General features: G+C 47.3%; 1 protein-coding gene across 2 annotated transcripts in view; it reads left to right on the forward strand.

Moving 5' to 3' along the window:
* The first annotated feature begins 2,973 nt into the window (after nt 1-2,973).
* Nucleotides 2,974-7,326, forward strand: part of NUCB2 (nucleobindin 2) — a 71,799-nt gene continuing 67,446 nt past the window's right edge. For both annotated transcript variants that reach the window (XM_019519660.1, XM_019519661.1), the window contains exon 1: nt 2,974-3,140. The gene's annotated coding sequence lies outside the window, so the exon portion shown is untranslated. The remainder of the gene's footprint in view (nt 3,141-7,326) is intronic.

Below are 7,326 nucleotides of genomic sequence, written 5' to 3' on the forward strand. Positions count from 1 at the left end.
AGTCAACCCTGACACAACACAAGACATAACACACAGACCTGCCACAGGTTACACAGGGTGTAACAGAGACTCAGGCAGGAGCCCTGTTACTTAGGATAGCTCTGGAAGGAGCTATCCTAAGTATGCACCCTGCCAAGTGGAAAGGATTTCACACCTGGGGGAAGATTGGGTGATTAGCTCATGAAAACCAGAGATAAAACTGGCAGCAGGACAGTTACTGATTGCCTTTGGGCACAAGATGATGAGCACAGGGATAACTGAGACCCCAGAGAGACAAGAGATGTCTGACCTGTGACTTGGAAGGATGTTGAAAGCACTGGACTTCTTGGAGACACAACAGGTCAGACCCAGGGGGACATAACTGCTGAGGATCGCGCTGCTTGGTGAGTGCAGTGAGGTGCTGGGAACCAGCTCAGCAGGGAGCCAGGTAAGAAATAGCATCTCTGGGATGAAGTATGGGGAAATAGTCCCAGACAGGCCCTTACCTCGCCAGGACTATGATCACGTAAGGGATAGCCAGAAGGATTGTAGGGGAGCAGCAGGGAGCCGCTCCTGGCATAAGCCGCAGTTGATGAATGAAAAACGTGGAGACAGCATTCTGCTAATAAGGCAATTAGTGGCTTAGATTAGTTTAAACAATGTGTCTTTAAAAGAATTGGCCTGGGGTTTTTCCTCACCTTCAACGCAGATTACCCTGACCAATGAAGTAATTGGCAAGGTTGTTCTTCCTGTATCCGTTACTTCGTAAAATAAATCTACAAGTTGAGCAGGCAACATCTAGGTGATATTTATTGATCACAGACATTAAAAACTCACACATCTCCTCCCTTTTCTTATTACATCCAAGTCATGGCCGGCAAGTACAGAAAGGAGACAAAGTTATTACCCAACACTCTCACACAGGGGAACCATGGCAGCCAATGTCCTGCTTCTACAAATGGTTACTAACACATTCAAGACCTCCCAGGTAGAGGGCCATGCTCCCTGCTACAGAGGAAGTCAAAACTCCCAACAGTCCATACTAATCTGAACATAAGATAAAATTCCTTCATTTTGTTCCTTTTTAAAGCAATAAGGGGAAAACCAAGCATCTTATTTCTCCATGACTCCACACATGCTAGAAAAAGAATCAAATAGAAGTGCACAAGAACAAGCAGCAAGCCCAGAAGAGACACTAGTTTGTTTTTCTTTAACCCATCAGATTTAAAGGTTGCCTAATTTTCAGGATGCTGATACCCTGAGGAAAAAAAATGGGCTGAGGGAGGTGGTTAGCCACGTAGCCTGAAGTGAGGCAGTGTAGAATCAGAAAAATGAGGGTTGAAGGGATCTCAGGAGGTCATCTAGTCCAACTCCCTGCTCAAAACAGGACCATTCCCAACTAAGTCAGCCCAGCCAAGGTTTCATCTAGTCATGTCTTAACCTCCCAGGATGGAGCTTCCACCACTTCTTTGGGTACCTTTTCCAGTGCTTTACTACCCTCCTAGGCATAGAATCATAGAGAATTAGGGTTGGAAGCAACCTTGGGAGATCATCTAGTCCAGTGTTTCTCAACCTGTAGGTCACGACCCAAAAGTGGGCTGCAATGATATATCAAAGGGTCATGAACAAACTTGAAAAATGGACTGTCCTTTAAAGAAGAAAATGTGTGAAACTGGCTCTCCCTTTTCAGGCTGGCAGAGTTTCAGCCTAAAATGGGCTGTTTCAGATCCCACCCCAGCCCCATACACCCATCCTGTGCCCCACACACTGGGGGTCAGGTGCAGTGGGACTGGAGTAAGGGGCACTGGGTCAGGACTGGCCATCGACGTTTACAAATGGGTCCTGGTACAAAAAAGGTTGAGGACCACTGATTTAATCTAACCTCCTGATCAAAGCAGGACTATATTATCCTGACCAAGGCTTTGTCTACCTGGGTCTTAATGGACCTCCAAGGATGGAGATTTCATAGCCTTCCTGAGTAACCTGTTCAAGTGCCTTACTGCGCTCCTAGCAAGAAAGTTTTCCCCAATATCTAACTAAACTTCCCTAGCTGCAACTCAAGACCATTGCTCCTTGGTTTGTCATCTTCGTTTGCCATACTGAAAACGCTGCTCAGAGGTGTTGGTTGTAGCTATGTTGGTTTAAGGACATGGGCAGACAAAATGCTTTGGGTAGATGTAATTTTTTTTTCTTTTATTAAACCAACTTAAATAGCTGGAAAAATCCTTCTTTGCCAGCTTTCAGGTGCAAACAACCATCGTCAGGTGTCTGTACCCAAAAGCTTCAAGTGATGCTCCCTTTGCTGGAGTGAGTGCAAACCCCCTTCCTCAGAGGAGGCCTCTCTAGACCATTTATGTCCCACTTCTGCATCTCTGAGCCAGGGTCGAGAAGAAGCCGCCTTGCCCTGCCTCCTGCCCTCAGCGGAAGGCCTCTGCGGGAAATCCCATGCGCCCAAAGTAAACAAAATCAGACGCCCACAAAAATCGATTCCCTCCAGAAGCACGTGGAAAAATAGGAGCGGCCTGAAGCGGGTTCTGCAGTGTAAGAGGAAAGCACAGCCAGAGCTTCCTCCTGCCAGCCCTGGGGACTGCATCTTCTCTAGGAAGTCCCAGCGTGTGTTTTGAGGGGGAACCCCGCGGATGCAGGGACAGCCAAGACGAGATGCAACAAACCAAAGAGCAACACTAGCGCCAGAGCCAAGGGAGAAGAGGCAAAACGAGGCCCCGCCCCCCAGAGCGGCTACCGCTGGGCAGCGCCCACCAACAGGTTGAGCCAGCTCCTCGCCTCCGAGCGCGCCCAGCAAGCCCCGCCCGCTCCGCCAGCGCCACGTACCTTTTCTGCGCAACCAAGCTCGGCCCCGCCGCGCAGCCTATCCCCAGCTGTCCCTTTTCCGCGCCCAATCGGAGCCCTCCGCGATGGCCAGGCTCCGCCAATCCGCGCGCCCCGAGGGGCGGGCCCAATCGCTATGGCAATGGGAGCCGGGGAAGCGGGGGGGCTCGGCGGAGAGCGGCTCGTGGGGCAGCGGGAGGAGGGGTCGGTGCGGGTGCGAGTGCAGGTGTGTGTGGGGTTGCCCCTGGCTGCTGAGCCCCCGCGGCACGCACGCGCCTGCCGCTCCCTCTTCCCGGCGGGCAGGGCAGAGCGGCTCGGGACCGGAGGGCAAGGTAACCCCCTGGGGCGCTGGGGGTGAGGGGAGGAACGGGGGCTCCCTACTTGTTGCTGCGGCCGGGGCACCTCTCACGTGGCTTTCGGGCAGCTCCGCCGCGTTCTAGAACCCCACGTTCTAGAACACCGCAGGGCGCTCCACGCGGCTCGGCACCTGCCTTGGCCGGCCCGGACAGTGCTTCTCGGTAGCGGCGGGCGGAGCGCCCTCCCCGAGATGCAGACCGCGCTCCTCGCTGCTGCCGCCCCACTGGAGTTAGTGCCTAGCTGGGAGTCTTAGATCATCAGGGCCGGGGGTACCTCGGGAAGGCACCTAGTCCATCCCCCTGCTCAAAGCGGGGCCGACCCTGACGACATCATCCCAGGCAAGGCTTTGTCCAGCCAGACCTTAGAAACCTCCAAGGATGGAGTGCCCCCCACCCCCGCTTAGTGTATGCCTTCTGACCTTTGACATCACTTCCATGCCAGTTTTTGCCTTTCTTTTCTCCCAAGAAATGAGTTGGTGGTGCCTGCCCATCTCTGCATAAGCACTTAGTCCTAACTAGGGGGGCTGGGTGGCAACTACCTCACTGCAGTATGGTGCTGAGGGACCGTTTGTTGTGCAAGGGCCATGAGGGCTGTTTTGGCCAATTCTTCCGGCCTCTAAGGAGGACCTTGTGAAAGCCCAGATGGCAGGGTAATTCAGGGCTGTCAAACTCACCTGGCCTTATGGGCTAGCGTGGCTTGGGGTTGGGCTATGGGTTGGATCAGCTATGGACCCCATGTTCCCAGCCCACATGCCTGATTCAGCCCAAGCCACACCTGCTCAGACCAGTTGAGGATGCTGGCCTCAGCGGGGGCTGTGGGAATTGCTGCCAGGGACCTAGCCAGAGCAGGCACTATATGTCCCAGGCACTGTGCATGGTGGGGATCTAGTGCACTGAAAGAGGCAGTGGTAGGGGCTAGATTAAGGGGCATCATGCCCATAAAATCATAGAGAAGTAGGGCTGGAAGGGACCTGTAGAGATCACTTAGTTCAACTCCCTGCCTGAAGCAGGGTCAATCCTAGCCAAACCATCCTGTACAAATCTATCATTTAGACTCTACATCTGTTAGACGCCCCTGGTTTAATATACTGGGCCAAACTGCTCCAGTTGCCAGTAGCACTGCTGGACTGTTAAGACAGAACACTGGAGTGTATTGCTATGTCAAGCGGAGCAAGAGAAGTATTTCACAAGGGGGGGGAAGTCATCCTTGTTGGAGAATAAATGCCCATTTTTCCAGCCAGCACCAGAAACATGGCTGTGTGGGGTTACAAGCAGTTTGGGTTTGAGACGCGTTTCATTCAGTATGCATGTGCAGGTAGAACTGCCTCTAACCCGTTTACAAAGATGTTTGCTATGGAAAAATAATGTCCAGCATTTTTAAGTTACGTTATCACGATAGTAACAAGGCTGACACTGAACAAGGACAGTTTACTCCCTTTTTCTCTTAATTACCCCGACAGGCCTGCATCAAGCACAGAGTCTAAATGGGGCAGGTGAGCATGGAAAAGACTCTTCCCTGTGATGTGGCAGAGCATCTGATGAGTCACCCCCTAATGTTTACTTAAGGCCAATTTCTGGGTCATCCTCTTTTGTTCCTTACACAGCATCTTCCACAGACAGCAGTGGGTATTTTAACTCTATTCTCACCCCTTCATATTGGCTGTCACATAGGGAACTTGCAAGACTTCACACAAGCAGCATACCTCTCAAACCAGTGGTGCTCACCCTTTTGGCCCCACAGGGCCAAATGAATGGTGTGGGGCTGGGCTGCAGGACAGTAGTGTGCAGGGCCATGGCTGGTAGGGCTGTACATAGATTTGTGTAGAGCCCTGCAGACCAGATGACAAGTCACCAGGGGCTGGATCTGGCCAATGGGCCAGGGGTTGAGCACCCCTGCTGCAAGCAATAGAAGTGCACTATATTGACCATGTAGTGTCTCTGCACTCAAAGGCAAGGGGTACATTTGCCCCTTTATATGTAAATCTTATATCAAAACCAAAGAGAGAGTGAGATTAATAACTGTTTTTAAAATACAGGAATTGAATGTGCAGATTTATGTTTAAACAGTATGACATCAATTAACAAGATCAAGGAAATGCAACATTAAGGATTGCGGCCTCCCTTTGGTCTGCTCCTGACTTCCATTGCCATTAAAAATTATGCATGACGTGTGTGTCTGATTTATTTTCTGTTGAGGGAGGGTCTGATTAAAGAGCAGCTTTAAACCTCAGGCACTAAAAAAAAAAAAAAAAAGATATAAATTTGTTCGTTGCATCTTGATGCTGTAACTCACAATGTTAGCTCATTTTTACGTAACTTCAAAAACCAAAGAAAAGATAAGACCTGGGCCTTTAGTAATTTAAGATAGTATCTCCTTAAGGAAATATTTCAGTGAATTGTCAGCGTAATACCAGCAAGTGTTAATGCAGAACATTAGCTAATATGAAGGAGGTTACAAGTTTATTTTAAAGATGATATTAGTTTCCTGTGGACATTCTAGGTCAAATGTTGCCTTAAATTACATACATGCATACATACATACATACAACTCCACTATGGCTATTGGGATGGTAGTGCAGAAATAGTGAGGCCTGTTGCATCACGCTTCTTTTACTTAATTACAGAAGTGAAAATATTGACCCAGTGATATACTGACTAAATAGATATACGTTATCATAAAGAATGAAAACAATTCATTGTTAAATTTAAAGGCTCTTATCTCAGTTGCTTTACACTGAAGTTGGGTACAACAAAGATGTTTGTATAGCAATGCCTGGCAATTCTGGCCTTTTTCTTGTGTGCTTAGCAGTCAAAAATATTACAGACGCTCCTGCAATACCCACATTATAAGGAAGCCTATTGTATCTGGAGCAAAAGTCAAAGACACCGCATGTCGCCTAGTGCCAAGTCCTGCTTGAATGGAAGTCAGTGGCAGAATTCACAGTAACTTCAATGCACAATATAATCATTTGGAGACTGAAACACAGTTGATATACAATACAGAATGTAGTTGATAATTGTTTTAATGTGATAAAAAAAATCATCAACTCCAAATGTTTTCCTGCACAAAATAGTATTTGAGTAAATATAAGCCTACATAAACATGAACCTATTTATGACCGAGAGTTCTCATCTTTTGTGGTGAGATTTTTAAGGGCCAGGGGTCAGATTTTAAGGGCACATAGATACTTAAAGACTCAGACAGGCTGCTAAGGAGACTTTTAAAAAAAACTGAAGAACCTAAATCTCACTGGAACCATGTGAGTTAGGCAGGTAGTCACTTTTGAAAAAACTCATTGGATAACTATGTGCATCTTTAAGCATCTACATACCTGTAATAATCTGGCTCCAAACCCTACTCTTACAGGTAATCCTGCTGGGCCATGTTCTGTGGCTATCACTGACCCAGATGTCTTACTGAGATCCTGATGAGTTCAAAGTTCAATTTGTGGTGTTTAAGTATGTTATTAAGGAACAGGTGGTATATATTATGTGCGATTACCTATTGGAACCGCAAGCGATTTTGGGTTGGCTCTGAAGAGTATGTATTATTAGGTTGTTATGTCTGAGTAATGCTAGGCATTTCAAATTAAGTTGTTTTAGGTGTCAGTGTTGATTGCCCTGCTCATGTTCATAGATAGGGAATGGACTTGTGCAGTCTTAACTACACAGGTGTTCTATGTAGAGAATGTATATAGTACTCAGAAGCTTTCTTTGGACCAGTACAAATCTTTACCAGTTCTCCAGAAGTGTTCAGAACAACACTTATTTTGGAGCCAGTTGGTGTTTTGTTCAAATAAGATGCACAAATCTGGCCAGTTGAATTCAGTAAGACTACTTGCATATGTTTTTGGCTCCAAAATCTAAAGGCACAGCTAATGATGCTGTAGGACGAAACAGTCTTTCTGATTTAGCTTTATTAGGAGGAAGTAACAATAATATGTATAAACTGTCTTGTGTAAGACAAAATGTTACATGATATTTCATGAGGTTGCCTATTTCTCAATTAATGAGACAGCCTCATGGGTGTTAGAGTTTATTGTTCAAAGAAATGGTGATAGAAAGCTAGTTGGAGAAAGTCTACCACACAACATATTGGTATTAGGGAATTTTTTTTTTGTTAAGTAGTGAAACATTAACATTGTTATTCAGGTGCCAAGAA

This window comes from Gavialis gangeticus, unplaced genomic scaffold, assembly GCF_001723915.1.
Source record: "Gavialis gangeticus isolate Ggan-Ray unplaced genomic scaffold, GavGan_comp1, whole genome shotgun sequence".
Lineage (NCBI taxonomy): Eukaryota > Metazoa > Chordata > Crocodylia > Gavialidae > Gavialis > Gavialis gangeticus.